The sequence below is a fragment of the Equus przewalskii genome, chromosome 2 (genome assembly GCF_037783145.1).
Source record: "Equus przewalskii isolate Varuska chromosome 2, EquPr2, whole genome shotgun sequence".
Taxonomy (NCBI): Eukaryota; Metazoa; Chordata; class Mammalia; order Perissodactyla; family Equidae; genus Equus; species Equus przewalskii.
The window spans coordinates 31,126,573-31,149,604 of NC_091832.1; the positions used below are offsets into that span (position 1 = coordinate 31,126,573).

Here is a 23,032-nt window from a genome sequence, read left to right on the forward strand (position 1 = left end):
CTTGGCTAGCTAATAGCTATGTGACCTTGGACAGGTTACTAACCAGAACTCTTTTGGCCTCAGTTTTCCTCATTTTTGAAATGGGTGCTTCTATCACATGAGATTGTTGTGAAAATTAAATGCGGTAATTGTGTAGAGCACATGGTAAGCCCACAATAAGTAGTTACTCTTGTTATTAATATAAACCTACTCTATCCAAGCTACGACCCCTCCCCACAAAATGTTAGATACCGTACATCCTCGAGAGGGTCATCCTGCAGGCACAAAGACAGCTTGCAGATTAGTCTCTGACAGACAGGGACTCCAATCCTGGACAGTAATAGGGCTCCCTGGTTCACACTAAATCCCCAGCAGCGGGACCCAAGGGAGTGCCAGGATCCACATCCCAGGCAGAAGCTGGCCTCGAGTCAGCCAGTTCCTTTATCAGGAGCAAATGGGAAAAGAAGAACATTCAGGGCTTTGGTGGAAAAGGCTCCAAGCTCCTTTTTTTTTGCTGCCATAATCCCTTTCTCTCATCATCACAGGGGAGGTAGAAGCCCCAAGCTCCCCTTGTTTCATCTGTAGGGACAAAAGGGCACTTCTGGGAAGCTGGGCTGATGGAGGAGGGAGAAGACAAAAAGCCCCTCCTCTGAGCCTCCTCCATCAAGCTCCCACTGGCTAGCCTGGAGCTGAGACCTCAGCCAGACCTCAGGGAACGGCCCAGCGAGTGGAGGGGCTGCTTCAAAACTTGCACTAAGGAGATAAGGCAATTGAATGCGACACACGATCCTGGATTTTCCTTTGCTATGTTATTGGAGCAACTGGAAAAAATTGGAATAAAGTCTTTAGATTTGAGAAATATACCCATGTTAGTTTAATGGCCTCATTCCGATTACTTGACCTCGGTTATATAGGAATGCCCTTGGGTTTAAAAGATACACATTCAGTATTTGGGGTAAAGGGGCATCATGTCTGCTTTCAAATGGTTCAGGAAAAAAAATGTCCATTTATGGAGTTGGCCCTGTGGCAGAGTGATTAAGTTCATGTTCTCTGCTTCAGTAGCCTAGGGTTCACCAGTTCGGATCCTGGGCAGGGACCTACACACCACTCATCAAGCCATGCTGTGGTGGCATCCCACAGAGAAGAACTAGGATGACCTACAACTAGGATATACAACTATGTACTGGGGCTTTGGGAAGGAAAAAAGAAGATTGGCAACAGATGTTAGCTCAGGGCCAATCTTCCTCACACATACACAAAAATGTATATTTAGAGAGAAAAGGATAAAGCAAATGTGGTAAATTTAAGATTTAGAGAATCTGAGTGAAAGATACATGGGACTTCTTGCAACGTCTCTTTAGCTCTGAAATTGTGATAGTGAAGTTAAGAAGGTCCCCTGAGGGAAATATGGATCTATGAAGATATACCACGGGGCTCACCCTCCAAAGCTGGGTCTCAGTCCCTTCCCTCCTCCAACTTTTATCCAACAGAACTTCCTCCTAATAGCTGTCACTTGGTTCCGGCGCCCACGCTGTGTTAATGAGAGTGGCTAATTAAAGCTCATTTATTGTGCCCAGCAGGTACTGGCTCACTTAACCTTCAACATCTCTGTGGAGGCACCTACCATTGTTTTCCCATTTTACAGATGAGCAGGCAAGGCTCACAAAAGTTTAGTGACTTTCACAGACACTATTTAGGTGAGGCGGTCCAACATCCGGGTCCAGTCCTGTTCTAGCAGCTGATGAACCAGACCAGGGCCAAAGCTGCCCCGGCTTCCCCCTTCACACCTTTTCCTCCCCGTGAGCCCGGCTCTCTGCTTCTTGCGCCCGTCAGGCCCACAGAAGGAAGGTGGAGGGGCAGAATGAGACCCAGCGCCCCAGCTGCTCCCTCCTGGCTCCAGACATCAAGGTCAGTAGAGGCAGAGGAAAAAAGACGTGCTGTGCTTTATTCCCAGGCCTCGAACTCATCCGCAAAGAGAGACACGCGCGAGCAGGGGCAGGTTTAGGGCAGTCCATGCAAGAGAAGATCAAGCGCAAGGCTTCTCCTTGATGGCTCTCTCCCAGGTGTGGCTCCGCTGGGGCTGCCCGAGGCTTGCAGGGCCCAAAGCAGCTGTCCCCCCTCACTTCTTGGCCGCTTTCATGGCAGACTTCGTGACTCTGCCACCAGGCGCTGCTTTTTTCTTCACAGCTTTGATGACCCCGACGGTCACTGTCTGCCTCATGTCACTCACAGCAAAGTGACCTAGGACAAATGGCACGGAGAAACAAGTGGGTAACTCGGTCAGGGCACAAGCTCTGGGGCACTTGCACAGGAGGTCAAGTGAGCCATGTAAGTGATACTTTGAGTTGTACTTGCAGGCTGATTAATTCTCCCAATGACTCCCAGTACCTCTCATTATTATCATGTCTTTTACAGATAAGACGACTGAGGCAGAGAAATTGATGGTACCTGGCTTTAATGGTTGAAAACCCAGAAGTCTCACGCTTTAGTGCTTATATTCTTAGCCATCTGACTGTCCTGCTTCCATAAATAAAAGTCAGAGAAAGCTTTGCTTCCAGTGCACCCACCACCCTGCCGTCCTAATCCTCCCAGCCTCCAGGCGACTATCACATTCTCTGTGCCCGTTACAACCCATGGGATCGATCTCATTTACCTTCAACCGTGAACCTGACGGTTGCTTCTGGGGGTTCTTGAGTGCTCCCTTGACTTCAAATTGTGGAGGGAAGGGCTTTGGCACCTGGCTTCAAGCCTCATGGTAGTTTTGGCAGAGGTAGGGGGAACTAACCCAGCCTTGCAAGATTCATGTCGCAGCCTCTTTGGCCTACCCCTGAAATTAGGCTTTTGAAATTTATCTCCTTCCCCCTTAACTGGGAGACCCTGAGGGCAGGGACTTCTTTATTTGTAAATATCTAGCCCAGAACCCAGCACTTCACATAAGTGCCTATTCCCTATATATTTGAGTTCAGAACATTCTAGATTAATGGTTCAAGCCAAGCCATGCATACCATACCTGGGGAATCTAAGAAACAGCCTTCTAGGCTGCAGCCTTGACCAGGTAAGTCTGCCAGGGTCTGAGCCTCTGGGTTTAATAGGCTCCATCAAGGTTCTGACAATTCACCAGGTTTGAAAACCACCACAGTAGCGTGTAGGAAGAACAAAGAAAGTCCCTACTGACCTCTACTCTATTCGCCTCCTTCAGATCAGTGCTTCTCAAACTGATGGGCATGCCAGTTACCTGGGGATCTTGTTAAAATGCAGATTTGAGTTCAGCAGGTCTGGAGGGAGCCTGAGATTCTGCATTCCTAACCAACTCCCAGGGGATGCCTGGTCTACAGACCACACTTTGAGTAGCAAGCCTCTAAAGTGGCCCCTGCCTTGCTCTGTGACACTAGGCTTTCCCTTTCTGGGCCATTCTAACTTGGCACTCAGATTCTTTAGACCAAGTTCTGCTACCTGGCTTGGGTGACACACATTGGCCAACCAGCTCTCTGGAGCAAGGAGTAGAAAGGGGCAGACCCGGTGGCCAGGTACTCTTGGGCTCACTGAGGGGCGGGAACTCTGAGCTTTCTATGCACATGGGCTTGCCTGGGATCATCTGGACGATGGCTGAGTCCCCAGACTTCAGGGCTTTGGGGGTGTCTTCCAGCTTCTTCCCCGAGGGCTGGTCGACCTCTCTCAGCTCTGCAAATTTGCAGGCAATGTGGGCAGTGTGGCAGTCCAGAACTGGCCAGTAGCCAGCTGCATTGCTGCTGGGGTGGTTGAAAACGATCACCTGGAACACAGGGAGGGCATTAGCCAAGCATCCTTCAAAGGAGGTGGCCCTAACCAGCTAAGGGGTCAGGCGCCTTGGACACACTTTATTTTTTTTATTTTTTTTAAGATTTTATTTTTTTCCTTTTTCTCCCCAAAGACCCCCGGTACATAGTTGTATATTCTTCATTGTGGGTTCTTCCAGTTGTGGCATGTGGGACGCTGCCTCAGCGTGGTTTGATAAGCAGTGCCATGTCCGCGCCCAGGATTCAAACCAACGAAACACTGGGCCGCCTGCAGCGGAGCACGCGAACTTAACCACTCGGCCACGGGGCCAGCCCCTGGACACACTTTGAATTAGAGTGAACGTTTGCACATTTATAGGGTATACCAAGTTCCACACAAAGCAAATCTCATGCATTGCAATTTAATTTTCACAGCAGGGAGCCTCAGTAACTTACCCAAAATTTCATAGCTAGGAAGTGGCAGAGCTGAGCATAAATGATACTAAAACCTACACACATAGATGTTATCATATGTTCTACTTCTCCTGCCATTTAGAAAAATGATATATGCAGCTACCAACTTGTTAAGTAGCCCCTGGTCAGCTGTTTTATACATCATCTCATTTGATGCTCCCAATATCACTGCCAGGTCGCACCAGCCTCCACATGCATGTAGGAATGTGTCAGACGCTCCATTAAGAAAGGGCTTCATATTTTAACTCTGGGCCAAGGAAACACCTGAGAGGTCCAAACATACAGATTCCCAGGCTCTCTACAGACCTACTGAATCAGAACAACTGGGGAGAGGCCTAGGAATCTGCATTTTTGAAACACTTCCCAGGTGATTCTAATCCACCTGGTTTGAGAACTACTCTAAGGCCTCAAGACCACGTTCTGGAAATCAGCAAGTTCAGCAAAATTCATTGTCTTGTTCAAGGGCAAGCAGCAAATTAGCTGCAGAGTCAGGATTCTAACCCAGACTGACTCTACCTGCACTGCTGTCAAGTGCCCTGCTCAGAGTACATGCTCAGTGACCATTTCCTGAATGACCAGTGACCCATCCTGTGCATGAGGTAGTATGGCTACCTCAGGAGGACACCCCTAAGTGGGCCTTCCCACCTGCAAGATGAAGCTCCCCGCCTCTAAGGGCGGATCATTCTTGCTGTCCCCTGCCACGTTGCCCTGCCTGATGTCCTTCACAGATACGTGCTTCACGTTGAAAGCTACATTGTCACCAGGCAAGGCCTCGGCCAGGGCCTTGTGGTATATCTCCCCAGACTTGACCTCCATGGTGATGTTGCAGGGGGCAAAGGTCACCAGCATACCTGACTTGAGGAAGCCAGTTTCCACCTGGCCCACAGGCACGGTACCAATACCTGGAGGGACAGAGCAACCAGGCCATCAGCAGCCAGACCCCAGTGAGTCCCTATCCCCAGTACCCCGACATGGCCTGTTCTCACCCCCGATTTTGTACATATCCTGCAGGGGCGGCTGCGGGGGCTTGTCCATAGGGCGGGTAGGGGGCACAGTGGAATCCAGTGCTTCTAGCAGCGTCATGCCTACCATGGTCCCTTCCTTCCTGGTGATCTTCCAGTCTTTGAATCAGGGCGTCTGAAAAATCACCAAGGGTACAGCTCACACAGCCCTGAGAGCATCTGCCCTCACTTAACATGGGACCTCAAGCAATTTCTTTAGGCGTTGTGAGCCTCAGCTTCCTCATCTGTGACATGGCAATATCACTGCCTACTTTGCAGACCAGTGTAAAGACACAGAAGACCACACGCAGCTCACCAAGCACAGTGCTTGACACGTACCGTGTGCCCACTAAATGGTGGCGATTACTCTAACTCTCACAGGCATGGCCCCAGAATTGAGCCAATATATTTCAGGAAGCTTAGATTCCTAGAATCTGAATAGCCCTTAGATCTCATTCCATCTGCATTACACAGATGGGGAAATTGAGGTCCAGAGAATAGAAAGGACTTGTTAACATACAGCAAAGTTAAGTCAGTACTGGGGGAGTAAGAATGAAAACAAGACTCAAATACTCTAACACTCATACCTTCTGAAGACTAAGATGTTCCCCAACAGAAGTATTCTAAAGAATGTGCTGCAGGGGCCAGCCCAGTGGCACAGCGGTTAAATGCACATGTTCTGTTTCTGGGGCTCGGGGTTCGCCAGTTCGGATCCCGGGTGCAGACATGGCACAGCTTGGCAAGCCATGCTGTGGTAGGCATCCCACATATAAAGTAGAGGAAGATGGGCACAGATGTTAGCTCAGGGCCAGTCTTCCTCAGAAAAAAAGAGGTGGATTGGCAGCAGATGTTAGCTCAGGGCTAATCTTCCTAAAAAAAAAAAAAAAAAAAAAAGTGCTGTAAGGTCAAAAGACCAAGGAAGCACACTTATAAGCAAAGGCGGCATTATTGAGTATAAGACCTAGGAGGATGACATTCAGAATGACAGTGCATTGTATACATGCCTTTTAAGCAGACATTATATTTTCAACTCTAAAAACCCTGGCCAGAGTGCATCAGAGAAACCGTCTTTGCCCTCAAAGACATATCAGTTAACTGGAAATCCAGGACAGACAAGGTACAGAAAGAACCAAATGGTTGATGTTAAGGGCCAAGTGGGCAGGCAGACCAAGCCACAGAGCTGGTCAGCACTTTTTTAAAGCTTGGCCTTAGGTCAAGTAGACTATCAGAATCCTGATGAAGTTCCTCCTTTCCAGCCATAAGTTCTTGAGCAAATCTCTAGGCTTTGAAACTTCAGTCTCCCACGAGTGTCAAAGGAAACACCACCCCTTCCTCAGCACTATAGATTAGAGGCAGGACCTGGGAGAGATGCCCTGGCCCCCGGGTCACGCACATCAAGCTCTCAGTGAACAGTCATTCTCAGTCCCTGGTAAGACTCTCAGTAGGGGGAGGAGGCAGCAACTGCCATGGGAGAAAGAGCTGGGAAGGGAGATCAGGGAAGGCTTTGGTGGGTGGGCTCCCACCAAAAGTCAAGGAAGCCTTCTTTCATGGAAGAGAAGCAGAGCTAGGCAGTACAGAAGCCACACAGAACACCTCATGGACTCAAAAATTGGTGGCCCAAGGAAGAAAGCTACCAGTTCTATTAATACTCAACTCTCACAGAGGGTGAGGGAGAAGGGGAAGGTAGGAGGCTTTGAAAAGATTTAATAAGCAATTTTATATAAATAATTCAAACTTGTAAGAAAAAGAAAGTATTCTTTCTTTTTAGAGGGGTAATTGAGGGTCAGAAGAAGTAGGTTGCCCAAGGCCCAATGACTGGCAAATGGCCAAACCATAAGTTGATAATGAGGCTGACTGCCCAGACACAAGGCTCATCAGTGAGGATGAGCTCTTCCATCAGTTTGATGAGCTTGGTAATTCAAAGACCCATACAACAAGCCTATGAGGTTGGCATCATCCCCAACTTGAAGATGGAGAAACCAAGGTCTCCGATGACATTTGAGAGCTGAGTCTAAACCCCAAGTTTACTATCTAGTCCACTGGCTGCACGCTGTGTTCTTTTGCCATCTAGAACATAGCAGCTGCCTAATAAATGCTCAAAAGGATGGGAGAATGAACCCCCTTTGTCTCACTAGCTGAGATGTGTCATAATACTCAGGGTATAGGGAAACAGGCGTCAAAATCTTCAGATTTCTGCTCTAATGCCATTTAAGAAGAGCCCCTCTTGACCACCCAATATAAAGTAACTCTCTCATATCATGTCCCCACACCTTTTAAATTTTTCTCAGCACTTATCATCCACTATATTATCTCTACTCCCAACAAGACTGTAAACGCCACGAGCAGGGTTGTGTCTCATTCACTGCTGTACCCTCAGCACCAAGGACAGTGCCCAGTGCACAAATATTCAAATAGCATCCAAACGAACACACTGCCAACAGCAGTTCTAATCTTTCTCAAGGACAATTGGGCAATCTATGTCAGAAGACTCCAAAATAATGCCTACCCTTTGTTTCACTAGGAAGTTACTTTAATTAAGTGATTGAGGACACATGCAAAGACTTATTTACCAAGATGCTTATGGCAGTTTTTAATAAAACTAGAAACAACCTTCTTAGAACCTGGTGGTCTTGGGCTATTAACTACACTCTCCCAGTTTTCTTACTTGACTTGGGAATAAAATGCCTTCTTTATGGGGTTGTGTATATGTAAAGTGCTTCGTCTGATGTCTGGCACATAGTAGTTTCTCCAATCATTAATTACCATTTTAATTTAATAATGGACATGGCTAAACAAACTACTGTACGTCTGAAAGGCAATACAAAACACCCATTAAGTATTCAACATGTATGAATGGCAAGGGAAATTTTAAAAGTGAAAAGTGTTATAGAACATTATGTATAGTTTGAGTCCAGCTGTGGATAATCTAGAAAGAACTAGAAAACTAGGTTATCTATAAGCCATGAGATTGCAGTTTATGCTTTATATCTACATGAAATGCTCATTGTAAAAATGTTAGACACTACTTTTATAATCAGAAAAACATAGCTATGTACATGTGGAGGAAAAGGTTAAGAATCCTCAAGTCAGTTATAGAAAAGGTAAGATTTAGCGATGTACCAACTAATAGCAGTTAGCACTTGAGCACCAACTGTATGCATGAACAGATGCCCTTGTGGAGTCTCTCTCAGGTAACTCTCACAAGCCCATGAAGTAAGTCCTAAGGCCCAGAGTGTTAATACCTCACTCATCTCTTTACTGGGGTTGTGGAATGGAGCTGGGGCTTGAACCCAGGTCTGATGCTAGAGCTAGACTTCCTTGGTAGGGAGACACTCTTCTAGGAATTTTAAACCCTTCTAGATTTTGGAATCCACGAGCACAGTGACCATATCATAGATACATTCATATTGCCCCCACACTGCCTAACCCGTCTTGAGAGATAGGATGGCTTAGATGCCGTGAGCACGGGCTGGAATTCTAGACTCTGTCAGCACTTCCCCACAGAACTTTCTGCAATGATTGAAATATTCTATAAGTGCACTGTCCAGTATGGTAGCCCATATGGTTGTTGGGCACTTGAAATGTAGCTAATACAACTAAGGAACTGAGCTTACTTGATTTTAGTAATTTAGATAGCCACATGTAACCAGTGGCTACCACACTGGACAGCGCAGGTCTATGCTTACTGGTTGTGTAGTCTTGAGTTACCTTTGTTTGTTCATCTGTAAAATGGGGATCAAATCACATATCCCATGGGGATGGAGATCATTCACAGTGACTGGCCTATGAGCACACTCTAAATCCTGGGTATTATATTCTAGGAGAAGCTCAGAGATTTGAGTTGGAAAGTCTCACGTAATTGGCCCTGCCCCAGCAGCCCTCACCTTGGCGCTAGGATCTATCATGTTGTCCCCGTGCCAGCCCAAGATGGGCACGAAGGCAGAGTTGTAACTGATCTTCTTGATATAGACCTTTCCCTCCTTGCTCATCTCCTCAAAGCGCACCTTGCTGTAAGGAGGCTCCGTGATGTCCACCTTGTTGACTGCCACAACAAGCTGCTTCACGCCCAGCGCATAGGCCAGCGGTACCTGCTCCCACGTCTGCCCATCCTTGGGGACGCCAGTCTCAAACTTGCCTACATCATTTGCCACAATCAGCACAGTGCAGTCTGCCTGGCCCAACGGACAGAGAGAGGAAGGAGGCCCAGCTCAGACCTGGCCTGGGACACCCACTGCCCACCCCCAGAGCAGGGCTGAGGCAACCCTGGTGGTACCTGCGAGGTGCCTGTGATCGTGTTCTTGATGAAGTCATGGTGACCCGGGGCATCGATGACAATGATGTAGTATTTCTTGGTCTTGAACTTCCACAGGGAGATGTCAATGGTGATGCCACGCTCCCACTCTGCCTTCAGCTTGTCCAGCACCAGGCATACTTGAAGGAGCCCTTGCCCATCTCGGCCAGAAGTGGGAGGGACAACCCCAGGGTCACCCCACCTCCAAAGCCACCCATCGACCAAGAAGAAAGTTCCCAAATAAGCTGAGAGTCAGAGGGGACAGTAACAGGGCAGTGATGGAGACGCCTTTGAATTTTTAAATAATAGAATGTATTACTTGCATACTTTTTTATTTTAGAGTAGGTTCTAGAGTCAGAGTGACCCAGAGCCGTATGATCAAGTGCCTCCCCTGGCCCAGGGGCCTGGCACACAGTCAGCAAGCCCTCAAGTTAGTAATAGCAAACACGTAAGTAATGTCGACAATGGACGTGGTGCTGTTTTAAGCACTTAACACGGATTATCTCACTTAATTCTCACAACCACTCAGTGAAGTTTTATTATCTCCATTTTACAGAGGAAGTAACAGAGACATTCACTGATTAGCCCAAGAGCACACAGCTAATAAGCAGCAGTGCCAGGATCTGAACCCAAGGCATCGGACTCTAAAGTTCAAGCTTTTACCCACGACTCCATGTGAAATGGTAGCTTTGACGGATAATTACAGGGACCTTGGGTAAGTTCAGCTTCTTTCAGCACTGGTAAAAATGAGGCTGCTATAAAGTCTGTAGCATATACAGTTTACTGCATTGGTCTAGGGTCCATGATACCACTTGCCAGCTGAGAGATCCTGGGCATCTGTTCATTTCAGCTCTAATTACGGCGCTGTGCTAGACCCTACAGGCAGAGCAGAGAACCGGAAAGACCAGAGACCAGCTGGCTTCAAGAAAACGAATTAGGTCATATTGAGAGAGAGAGAGAACATAAACCAAATATCCTGGCTTTTGGTGCAATAGGAGCTTTTATGAAGTCCCTCATAGTTTAGAATATACATCAGACAAGCAGTTCTCAAAGAATGGTCCAGGGTCCCCTAGACGTGTTTTCTAGAGGCCACACAATGTGAAATTACAACAGATTGAATGTAGAAGCAGGTATGAGAATCCAGCTGTCTGCTATTAAACCAGACATTAAAGATACCTGCAAAAATATAAGACAATGCCACTCTTCTAAGATTTTTGTTTTGGAAAATAGTTACTTTTCGAACACAAAAAAGTGATACTTATGTTAATATGTAAGGGGTTTATTTCCATTATTTTTAAATGAATATTTTTAAAACTCAGTTTTAATTTTGAATATAGTAACTATAGATAGATCTAATTTACATAATTCTTTGAGGTCCCTTTAAAAGCATAAAGAGCTCCCCAGACCATAAAGTATGAGAACCTCTACCTCAGATCATTTGTTTTTCCATAACCTTCTTGGTTATGCTTCTACCATATTGGGTATGGACCAATCCGTCTTTTCTCGGGGTTCTAAAGCTTTCCTCAACAGCCCCGGCCACGTAGGTGCCCCCACAACAATTCTGACTACACCTTGGAAAGTCAAGATTAGAAAAATGGGATCTATGTAGCCCATGGCACTAGTTTATGACCTGTTGAGGTCGCTTTCCAGTCTTCCCTATTTAGACTTCGGCTCATTCCACAGACCGCTCCTATCTCGTTGAGAGGCTTTTTCAACTCTCTCCGATGTTTTCCACCCCTCTCCCTGGCTCTCCCTTCTCATTCTCCTGCATGGGCTCCTCTTTCTCCACCCATCCCAGGGCTCTGTCCCTCTCCCTTTCCCACGGCATGTCCCTGCTCATTCCATGGCCTAGTCTCCAACCTGGGCTTCCATCCTGAGCTCCAGACTTCAATATTCAACTGCCCACTAGACGCCTCAAATGTCACACATCTAAAGTTCACTTCTTGCGACCTCCGATCAGCTCTGCCTCTGGTATTCACAGGCCATCCAATTTCCCCAGCCAGAAACTTGAGGGTCACCCTCAACTCCTCTTTCTCTCTTACCCCCTAAGTTCTGTGGATTCCCTACCTCCATGTCTCTCGATTCCATCCATTACTCTCTGTGCCCACCGCTACTGCCTGAGCCCCGGCCACCATCCTTGCTCACCCAGTACCTGCAACAACCTCCAAACTGGCTTCCCAGCCCCCAGCATTGGGCCCTTGCATTCGTCCTCCCTGTGCTGCAGCCCACAGGCACTTCCTACAAGACTCATCTGATCCCTTCACTCCCATGCTTGCGGCCCGTTAGTGGCCGTGGGGACAGTGGCCAGGTTCCTTCAGCAGAGCTTTCAAGGCCTATGTCCTTGTCATCAAACAGCCACTCTCCAGCTCAGGTGCTCTGAGGTGTTCTAGTCTCCCCGTGGCTCACAGACACCCTCCCCGTTTCCTCAAGACGCAGAGGTGCCTTCCTCTGAGAAGTCTTCCGGGCCTCCCAGGCCGTGTTCATTATCCCTCCCCTGGGATCCCACAGCACCCACCCCGTTACTGAGCTTGTTGTGTGACATGAGGGTTCGTGACCAGGAGTTCCTGGTCGGGGGAGGCCAAGGCTTGTTATGGTCACCATTTTATCCCAAGGGGCTACCCCAAGGTCCATGGTAGAAGCATGGCAAATAAATCCTTTTCCTCCTTTTAAATAGGGATGTTGGCAGCTTTACTTCCTGAGATCCAGTGTGGCACCTGTCGCACACTAGAATTTAAACCTTGGCTCCACCTTCAGGCAAGCTATTTAACCCCCTGAGCCTCATTTGCCTCACCTGGAAAAGGGCAGCTGCACCACCTGCATGACATGATGGAACGGGAAATCATCCACCAGCCCAGCAGGTGTTCAGCGGGTGGGGCTGTCCCCTCCCCCACCATGAGGCATCTCTCCCAGGGAAAGCAAGGCTGGAAATGGGGGAAGGCTCGAGCACAGCAGCCTCACCTCGGAGGCCTCCTTCTCGAACCTCTCGATGGTCCTCTTGTCGATGCCCCCGCATTTGTAGATGAGATGCCCAGTCACGGTGGACTTGCCCGAGTCCACGTGGCCGATCACCACAATGTTGATGTGGGTCTTCTCTTTGCCCATGCTGGGGGCTGCTCGGAGAGAGGACAGCGGTGCTCAGGGCATGAATTGACCACCCCCTGCCCCCAGCTCATCTTCCTTGGGACTAGGCCAGCTCAGCCAGCAGAGGGTGAGTCAGGAGAGGAAAACAGATGGCCAGCAAGGCAGGTGAAGGGTTGGCCTCCCCAACCCACCTGGGGAGGATACTCTGGTCTTTCCCCCCTGCCTCCTGCTCCAAGGAGGACGTGCCTACCTCCAGAGCTCCTCCCCTCACGCCTCCTCGAACCTAGGATGCCCACCCCACCCCCCTTTCAGAACCCACATCCCAGGCCCACCCCTTGCATCCAGACGTCCCCACTGGCTCCCGCTGGCTCTCGGACTCTGTGGGAAAAGCCCAGCAGCCCAGTTTGCACCGGATAGGCTCTCATGCTTCAAGTGGCGAGGAAGAGGAGCACATTGCCCACCAAAAGGCCTCTGGCCTTTGAGATGATGATTGATATCCTCCTCACCACCCCTAGTGCCAGGCTGGGCACTACAAGGTGGCCTGGGGTCAAAGGCAGGCCTCGGGGTGGGAGGTGAAAGGAGGGACCTGGGGTCAGGAGGAGGTCCCTGTGTTCGCTGTCCTTGGGCGTTGAGGGTGTGGGTAGGAAAGGGTGGGGGCTCTAGCTTTTTACACACCTGCCTCCTAGGTGGTCCTGGGCATCACCAACCACGTGGATTCACCCTCTCTCCAGCAGCCAGCACAGAGCCTGATCCGTGGCGAAGCTTGAGTTTGCTGACAATGCAGAATGACTGCTTACCACCTTCCAGGCCCTGGCCCCGGTATGCACCATCACCTTTATGCTACTCCTAGCTCGATCTGAAAAATGAGGAAACTGAGGCTCAGGAACAGGACCACACTGGTGAGAGAGCAGCAGAATTAGGCTGGGAACTCCAGATGTCTGACCCCAGAATCTTAGCCAAAACGCAGCTCTGCCTCCCAGTGAATTAATGTCTGAAGACAGGAAGGAAGGAAGGGACATGACCCCAGCCCCAGCCCTGTTCATCTCTGTGGTCCCAGCCTCCAGCACCGGGTTTCTGAGTGAATATTTAGTGTGGGACCTGGGGGGATGATGAGCTGGAGGGGTCTGTCTTCCTTCAGGGAAGGGCTGCCCACAGGGCTGAGGCTCGGAGCTCCTGGACAGGAGTCTGAGACCTGTACTAAGCTGGTGTTCTCCAGAGGTTCTGGAACCACCCACACCTCAGTTCCTGAGGACCGCGCTCCGTGCCTGGAGACCAATCTGATGCAGGGAAACGTGGCAGAGAAAACAGGCTTCCGAGACAGGCCGACTTAATTGATCGCAAGTCCCGGCCATACTGTTCTCCTTCGTGGTCCCTTGGCCCCTCTGAGCCTGGGTTTCCACCTACCTCTCTGCGACGCGGTTGTTCAAGGAGATACAACGACCCCTCATTATAAATCTTGATGAAGCTGATAATTGGTCCTTTAAAAAGCTTATGACAAAGTAGAAACACATGGGGGAGCTCTAACCACAAACCACAGATTAAAATGTTCTTACAACAACCAGGGCAGTTGGGAGTGGGGGACTGCTGGGGGGCTGTTATTACAACTCTTTGCTGATCACCCTGACCCACAGCTGTGGTGTGAAAAGTCTTAGAGTCAGGAGGCCTGGGTTCAAATAATGGCCTTGATCTTCCACAGCTGTGAGACCCTGGGCACTTTTCTTAGCCTCTCAGAGTCTTAGCATTTTTACCTCTAAAATAGGCTTCTTGATACTGACTTCAGTGGATGTTGTAACAATTAGATGAGATCACAGATATGAAGTGCCTAGATGGTGCTGGCGCATAGTAGGTCCTCAGTGAAAGACGGACCAGAACAGAACAAGGGCTTGCTGAATACTAAGCCTGTGCCAGGCCCGGGGCTGGGTGCTATGGCTAGCCAGATGCTGGTCAAGCCCCCAACGAGCTTCTGGGTCAAAACCTACACCCAGGACACCCTACGTGGTTTGGGGGGCGCTACTGACATTTACTGTTGCAGGGGGGAGGCAGGCATGCTGAATATCATTCAGCGCACAGATGTTCCCACCCAACAGAGAGAGCACTGCCCAACAAAATGCCCTGTCTTTGAGAAACACTTGCTAGAACCATCCAGGACAGAGATTGCAAACTCAGTCCCTCCAGGGGCCAGGCAGCTGAAACTCATCAGTTGTCTTCTGGCAACACAGACACTTTGTTTAAAATAAATGTGTAGAAATGAGCCTCCTTTCACAAAGATGCTACCATTTTCCTTGAAACATCCATCCCACTTAGGCTTTTGTTGTCTTACGTTTGATGGAAACGGGGGCATAGAGAACTATTTCTCTACTATGAGGACAAACAACCTCAAGAGCAGGATGAAAGGCAGGGTTAAAGGTCAGGAGACCCACACACAGGGCTGGCCACTACTTCTGGTGTTGTCAAACCTGGTTCTTTAAGGTGTTTCAGAGTTCACAAAATGGTTATTTGGACCAAACCCAGATCCCTCTGAGTATCGGATTTAGCCTGTGGGTCCCAGTTTTTGTCCGTTGTTTGGGTTTTCTACTTTGGACCTTTTACGTCCCATCAGAGCCTGCCCTTCACCCAGGTGGGAGGGGTGGATGTGGCAGGGGGAAGGGGGAGGGGAAGGAGAGGCCTCACCCGGGGGCAGTGTCCATCAGGTCCACAGAGAAGCCTGCTCTTGGAAAGAAAAAACAAGATGACCAAGTGGTGGTCTCAGCCTCAACCAGCACGCTGGGTGGCCAGCGCTCTTGGAGGAAACAGCGGACAGGACAAGCCTGTCCAGGGGGAGCCTGTCCGGGGTCAGGTGCTCTCCCTTCCCTCCTCCTGCACTTCCCCTCCCCCCCCTTCCCATCTTCCTCTCCCATTCTCCTCCCCACCTCCCCTCTTCACGGGAAGAACTGGGACTCAGGCTCAGACCGCAGCTGTGGCACTGTGGGGGACCTTGGGCAAGCCACCTGACCGCTCTGTGCCTCGGTTTACTCCCTGAGAGAAGGGGATTGTGATGGTTTTCTGGTGAGGATGAAAAGAGGCAGGGAAGTGGCGAGCACAGCGTGGAGCGCAGAGCAAGAGTTCTGCAGATGTGCTTCGTTTTCTCCCCTGGCGCTTGCCCTCCTTTCCCACGGGTGCCCTCCTTTTTCATTCTTTGCTTTGCTCTCGGGCTTCCTTCTCCTCACTGTGTTTCTCTCCTCTCTCCCGTCCTCGGCTTTCCTGCTCCCGTTTCCTCCCCTCCTCTTCCTTTCCCCTAGCCCAGCCTTGCTCTCCCTCTCCACCTTCAAGGGCCCATCCTCCCAGGGTGGAGGAGAGCTCTGTCCCCATCCAGCAGGTCGCTCAGCAGCCCCACCACATGTAACCCAGGCAGCGCCCAGTGTACCCAGGGGCACTCAAGAGCCCAGTCTGAGGAACAACACAGAGCCTAGAGACCCCACGGAGTCACCAGGTCTGGAGGCAGGGGAGTAAGGAAGGGGTGAGTGAGGACAGAGGAGGGTGTTAGGGGACTCTGAGCCGTGCAGGGAGGCAGCTTGGAAGAAGGCTTTGGAGCCAGAGAGACCTGAGTATGAATCCTGGCCCCAACCCTTAATAGCTGGGCAATTTGGAGCAAGTTAGTTGCCCTCTCTGAGCCTCCTGTAAAATGGAGATAATAACCCAGCTTACGTATGTTGAGCGCCTCCCACATGCCGGGTACCCTGAGCCCTTCACATGCGTTCTTTCATTTGCCCCTTGCAAACACCCTATCAGGCGGTAGTAATATTAATCCCGTTTAACAGATAAGGAAACTGAGGCAAAGAGGAGTCATTTGTCCAAGAACACACAGATCATAAGGGATGGACACATGATTTACTTGCCCAGGCCTTCTGAGAACATTGCAAATGATCTATTTCTCAAGGTTGTTGGGAGATTAAATGCTATAATTTACATCTGTTATTTTCACTGATTTAACAGAAAGGAGAGAGCTTAAAGCAATTTTGTTTCCTATTTCCATAATAATCAGCAATTACCAAATGCTTTGACAAAATAAGTTTTCCCTATATATCTTCTTGCATGAACTGTTCTTATCTTCTGGCTCTTTATCTGGTGGGGTTTGGTGTCTTATTTCCGAAGAGAGCTGGAGGTTGCAAGCTCTGGGGCAGTCCTGTCCAACGGGGTAGCCACAAGCCGCGTGTGGCTATTTAAGTTTATGTTAATTCATATAAGGTAAAATTTAAAAGTCAGTTTCCTCAGCCACAATAGCCACATCTCAAGGGTTCAAGAGCCACATGTGGCTGGTAGCCACCACATTGAATGGCATGGACGTAGTTCCATCGTCGTAGAAAGTTCTATCAGACAGCGCTACTCTTGGAGAAATCAAGTCTGGGCCTCTGAAAACTGGAGACTGAGTCAAGGCGCCAGCAGACCCGAGTTCTGGTCCCAGCTCTGAGCAGCCTTGGGCACCACACACCTCTGCCCTCGTTCCTTCTGTATAGAATGCGGCAGAGGTCAGACTAGGTAATACGTGATCTCTTTCACGCTCCGACCTCCGGGGGTCTAGTCTGTGAGCTCTGAATTCAGTTTCTAGTCACCTCTCGGGGGAACTCAAGCTTCTCAGCCAGCGAGTCTTTCCCTGCCTATAAAAAGGAGCTTTGAGTAACTCATTTGCCCTCCGGCAGTGACCGCTGTGTATTTCTTAAGGGACAACATCTGGTTGGACCGGCTGAGTCCGGGCCAATCACAGTCTCTCTAACAGGAACCTGGTTTTGGGATTTAGCGACAGTTAGCGAGTCTCGGCAGGTGGTTGGGACCGTAACTGGGAGAAGCGGGAGCTGGCGGCCACTGTGGCAGAGAAAGCCAGTCAAGAGGGAGGGAGAGAGAAACAGAGAGGAAGACAGCAGACCTCCAGGGAGAAGCAGAGAGGAGAATCCCCACTCAGGCTCTTGGAGTCTGTGCAACACCCTTGAGTCTTTGTAATGAACTCTCCCCACTTCCTTCTTCTCTATGCAGCTCTAGTTAATTTCTGTTCCTTGTCACCAAAGGCACCTAGACCACATAGGTGAAAGCACAGAATTTCGTTTATTATTTTTCTGAAAAGTTGAGTAATAAGTTGTCAATTAAAAAAAGAGAAAGCTAAACAAAGACACACACACACACAACACAAGAACAAACTGAAAGGAAAACCACCATCAGTCATTAATTTGACAGAAGTTTCTGAAGCCCCTACACTGTGCCAGGCCCTGTGTCCAGTGCCTTCTACACATTACTGTGTCTAAGCTTCACAACAACCCTCGAGAGGTGGCTAGTGTTTACCCCATTTCAGAGATGAGGGAATTGAGGCACAGAGAGGTTAAGGGACCCACTCAAGGACATACAGCCGGTGAGCAGCAGAGACACCATGAGTCAGGGCTTGGTGAGATGACAGTAAATTGGGTCTTACCTGTCAGCACAACTCAAGAGTGAGGAGATTTGCTGGGTGGGACCCACTTGGCCCAGAAAGATCACGCCCTATCATGAGGCATGACTCAGCTATTCTGGTTAGAAAGAATACAGCAACCTTTCTGCAGTTTGAAGCAGGGAAGGGTAGATGGGAAAGGAAAATCCCCCAAAATAAAAAGCAGTTGGAATCTCTCAGTATCTCTTGTTTTCCACCTTCTCAAGATTTCTCCCGTAAAAATCATTCCTGTATTGAGTGAAAGTGATTCCTCTCCTGACTCCATGGAGGAGGCTGGAGGGGGTCAGAGAGGAAGAGGAGAGGTTACTTTGCAGTTGCATCATTTAAGATACAAAGATTTCTGGCAAACCAACAAGAAGAGGCCCTGTGAATACGCAAACAAGCAAAGAGCCAGTAAAACAAGAAACAGCTTCCAACACTTCTAGCAATCAAAGAAATGCAAATTGAAACATACGATTTTTTACCTCCCAGGCTGTCAAGCAATAGAAAAACTATGAAAACCATTGTTGGGGAAGTTGTGGGAAAATGGACACTCTCATACTCTGCTGGCAGGAATTTCGATTGCTGTAAACTCTCTGCAGGGTATTTTGGAAGTATGGGTCTAAAGACTTACAGTGTGCATCCTTTTGCCTCAGTAACTCAATTCTAAGTATTTATCAAAAGGCAGGGGCCGGCCCGGTGGCACAGCAGTTACGTGCACACGTTCCACTTTGGCGGCCCGGGGTTCCCTGGTTCGGATCCCGGGTGTGGACATGGCACCTCTTGGCACGCCATGCTGTAGGCGTCTCACATATAAAGTAGAGGAAGATGGGCACAGATGTTAGCTCAGGGCCAGTCTTCCTCAGCAAAAAGAGGAGGATTGGAGGCAGAGCTCAGCTCAGGGCTGATCTTCCTCAAAAAAAAAAAAAAAAAAAAAGGCAATATAATCACAGGAGTATACTTTCGAGAATTATTTACAACAGTGGGAGGCTCTCCGGGGTGAGCTGAGGCTGCCAGGGCGCTGGGGGTACTCACAGGGTTTGGGGCAGCTGCTATTTATCAACCGGAGGAGAAATATTTTTATAATTTACCAACTGGTACTGCTGTACTGCATATCTGTAATGCCAGTTTTAAAAACCAAAAGGTTTTTGTAAGGGCTGCCTCTGCTTCCTCATAAAGTGGGAGCTGGGAGCTGGGGACTGGGTTCCAGCCCTTCTGGTTGAGCACGGGGCTGTGCTCCACGAGGTGGGCACCTGCCTGTGTGAGCCCCACAGGGCGTGCGGGAGAGAGACGAGGCAGCCAGGGCCCCACACGGGGTGTGGGCACCAGGACGCTGAGCAAGGAGACCAGCAGCCTCGTGTCTAGGACTCGCTTCCACCTGAAGGTGCCTGGGAAGTAGCCACCATGGATCTGGGTGACAAGGACGCCGTAGAAGAAGGTATTGAGCAGGGGGCCTTGTGTGTCTGAGCTCCAGTTGTACACAGTCCCTGCAACGTGGGAGGGTTGGAGAGCCCTCAGAGGGGGCCTGACACCCGAGCTCACTCAACCCTCTCCACAGTGCCCTCCAGTTAGTCGATATTCTCACCATTTTTCAGATGAGGAAACTGAGGCTCAGAGGTGAAGTGACTCAGGCAAGGTCACACTGCCCGTAAGGGGTGGGGCAGGGATTGGAATACAAGTCTCTCATCTCCTAAGGCCTTTGCCACGATGCCACCCCCACCCCCAGCCGTGACTATGTTTGTTGACAGAATAAGGCAGGCTGGATAGACAGCTCCACCAGACTTGGGGAGGCAGAGGGCATGGGGGTGTCCTCTGGGAGTTGAGCCATCAGCAGGTGAGGTTTGAGTCAAGCTGGATCTCATGAAATGCGTTTACCACAGTTTTCCCCCCACACACACCCCCTCCATGCCTTTGCTCTGGCTGTTCCATCTGCCTACAGCGCCCCCCAACCCCACAGTCTACACCCTGCTTCATTGCCAGTGGACGTCCACACTGACTCCTTCCAGCAATCCTTCCAGGTAGGGACAAGCACGTGTCCTCATTCTAACAGTGAACAGAGCGACACTCTGAGAGGGGAAGTGATATCACTAAGGTCACCCAATGAGTAGGTCGCACAGCTGGGATTAGGGCTCAGTCTATCTGAGTCCAGAGAACTTCCCATCACTTCCCACCTCTCACTGAACCTAAACTTGTAATTTAATAATCACTAGAGACACTGTTTTCCCCTTCTACATATGAGAAAACTGAGGCTCAGACGAGGCTGTTAGAATAGTGATTAAGAGGCTGGACTTTGGGTTCAAATCCCTGCTGTGGCACTTATGAGCTGTGTGACCTCAGGCAAGTGACTTCACCTTTCTGAGCCTCAGTTTCCGCATCTTTAAAATAGAGTGAATAATTGTACCTACCCCTGGAGTTTTTGCAACACTTAAATGAGCTGAAAGCGTTTTATATCTGAAATGGGACAACACATGGAAAACACATCTGAGGATGGTAACTGATATTGTTGCTCAAGTGCTCTCTGCCTGAATGGGAGTTTCCTCCTCTCTGACAACAGCTTTCATCTGCCAGAGGCTTCCCTTCATGTCAGGCAGCTCCAGGACCCCAAGTCAGGGTGGAGACATAAACCCGGGAAGAGAGACCCTGGGGTGGCCTCAGGGGAGCGTGGCACCTTGGTGTTGGGAGGATGCATTGTGTTAGGTTCTTACACGGAGGCCCTGGACATGCATCGCTGGAGGTGCTGGCCCTGGGGACCAGGTTGCTGCTGTTCCCCACGATGGCCAGGCTCATGTCCACATGGTGGGAATGGGTGACCATAGGAAGATGTGTACGATGAGTACCAGGCCCAATGGGATGGAGCAGAGCCCTGGAACCAGGGTGATGCCCCGGGACCCCACCCCACCCTGGAGGCTGGGGCTTTAGACAGCAGCATCCCAGCCTCTAGGCTCACACTTCCAGTCCCTCCTCTGTCCTCCTGCCGTGGCACCTCTTCTACGACTCAGATGTGACTGGTCACTGTCACTCTAAAAATTAGCAATAACTCCAAGTGCCTCTCAGACTGCATGATGGGCTTCCCAAACTGCAGCACTCAAGTCCCCAAGGAGGGCACAGCATAGCACAAGGTAGGGTACATGAAATCATCGACCAAACATCTTCCGGGACCACCCGTTTTATTGAACATTTTAATTTTACTTCATCAGTTGTAGAGTGGCTGAAAGGACAAGGTGTTGAATCAAGTTGCCTGGGTTCCAATTCCAAATCTGCCCTAGAAGCTGTGGGACCTAGGACGTGCTACTTAACCTCTCTGAGCCTGTAAAACAAAGACAATAATAGCATCTGGCTCGTTGCCTTGTTATAAAAGTTAAATAAGATGCTCTGGGTAGATTAGCATAGCGCCTGGCACACGTAAAGAGCTCAACAAATAATGGTAGCTGCTGTTAAGACTATAAGTTAAAAATACGGAGATATATTCTGGAGTCAAAAAAGTTGCACATAACTCAGGACCCTCTGGAATGTGTGTTTATGTTCCTCTGCCACTAGGGAATTTTCCAGAAAAGCCTGAGAAGCTTGGGACAGAATGAAATTCAAATTCATTCCACGGATTTCCCAGTTTGCCTCCACAGCCTCGTTGCCTGACACCATTCTCCCAGCATTTCCCCCAAACACACAGACTTACACGTGTCTTGCATGTCAGTCAAGCCGCACTGCTTCCTGTCCCCACCTCGGGGCCTTGGTTTATTCTGTACCTGCCACCTGGAAAGCCTTCCTCCCTCCTCTTCCTCCAGGCATGTGCCTGAGGCTTCAGAACCACACTGGAGTGCTCCCTTCCTGGCCTCCCCTTATCACTGAAGACCACTGCGCATCCCAGAGCGTGTGGTGCAGCCTCCACACAGCCCTTGTGACAGCTACAGTCACCACCTGCCGAGTTCACATGGAGAGCTGCAAATGAACACGACCTGCGACAATGGTTCTGGGGACCTTCAGGGGATCTGCACAGTCAAAACCACTTTCAAAACAATACTAAGCTGGTCTTTGTCTTTTTCATACTCATTCTTTCATGAGTATGCAGTGGGGTTTTCTGGAGGTGACGTGACACATGGTCATGTCACTGATCTGATGGAAAGTAGAATATGTGTCTGTGTGCTCTCGGGTTTTAAGCGTCTCTCAATTTTAATTTTCAATATGGCAAATATTGAAAAGAAATGGCCTGCGTAAACAAAAGGTCTGTAGGATCCTCAATAATGCTGGAGAGTGTACAGGGTTCCTGAGACCAAAAAGTGTGAGAACCGCTAATCCAAATAGACGGATGATGGGCACGTTTTCAAGAGTAAAAAAGCGGGGCATTTGGGTTGCCCAATGTCACCAGCCGATAAGGCAGAAAGTCTGGATTCGCACCCAGGCTTGTGTGATCTGAGTCCTCTCCCACTGCTCATGGGGCAGACCCTCTTCAATACAACACAATGTCTGTGTCTGTGTCTCCTGGTGGCCCCAGGCATCTTCCCCACAGCATCCTAGCACCTGGCCCAGGCTCGGCCCTAACTGGGAGAGCAATGAATGTTTGTTGATTGAGTAAAGCCCCAGTTGAAATCCTCCCTGGGAAGGGGGTGAGGGAAAAGTTAACGGAACTCTCGCCCTTTCACCCTCAGGCGTGCTCCTCACCCTGTTCTTTGGCTTCAAGCTTCCTGGAGGTGCCACCAGGAATGAGAGGCCCTGGGACGAGCAGATGCTTGGGAATAAGGTCCCTGTCCTCAGGGAGCTCCTGAATTAGCAGGCAAGGGAGGCCCCAAATATGTAGGGACATGAGTGCCAAGTATTACCAACAAGAGAGGGAGCATGGAGGGGCTGTGGGGGCAGGGGGAGGTCAGAGACGCTTCATTTCTAAGCTGGGGACTGAAAGTTGAGTGGGAGTTGGCCAGATGAGGAGGTGGGGAATGCTGTTCCAGGAGGAGGAAGAGCACGTCGGAAGACCCAGAGGAGAGAGAGGTTGAGGAGCCCGCAGAGACAGGAAAGAAGATGGTCCTGC

At 49.6% G+C, this 23,032-nt stretch overlaps 1 pseudogene; it reads right to left on the minus strand.

Annotated features, from left to right (window-relative positions):
- Nucleotides 1-1,778: 1,778 nt before the first annotated feature.
- LOC103551303 (elongation factor 1-alpha, somatic form-like) lies at nucleotides 1,779-12,602 on the minus strand (annotated as a pseudogene).
- Between the last annotated feature and the right edge of the window lie 10,430 nt (nucleotides 12,603-23,032).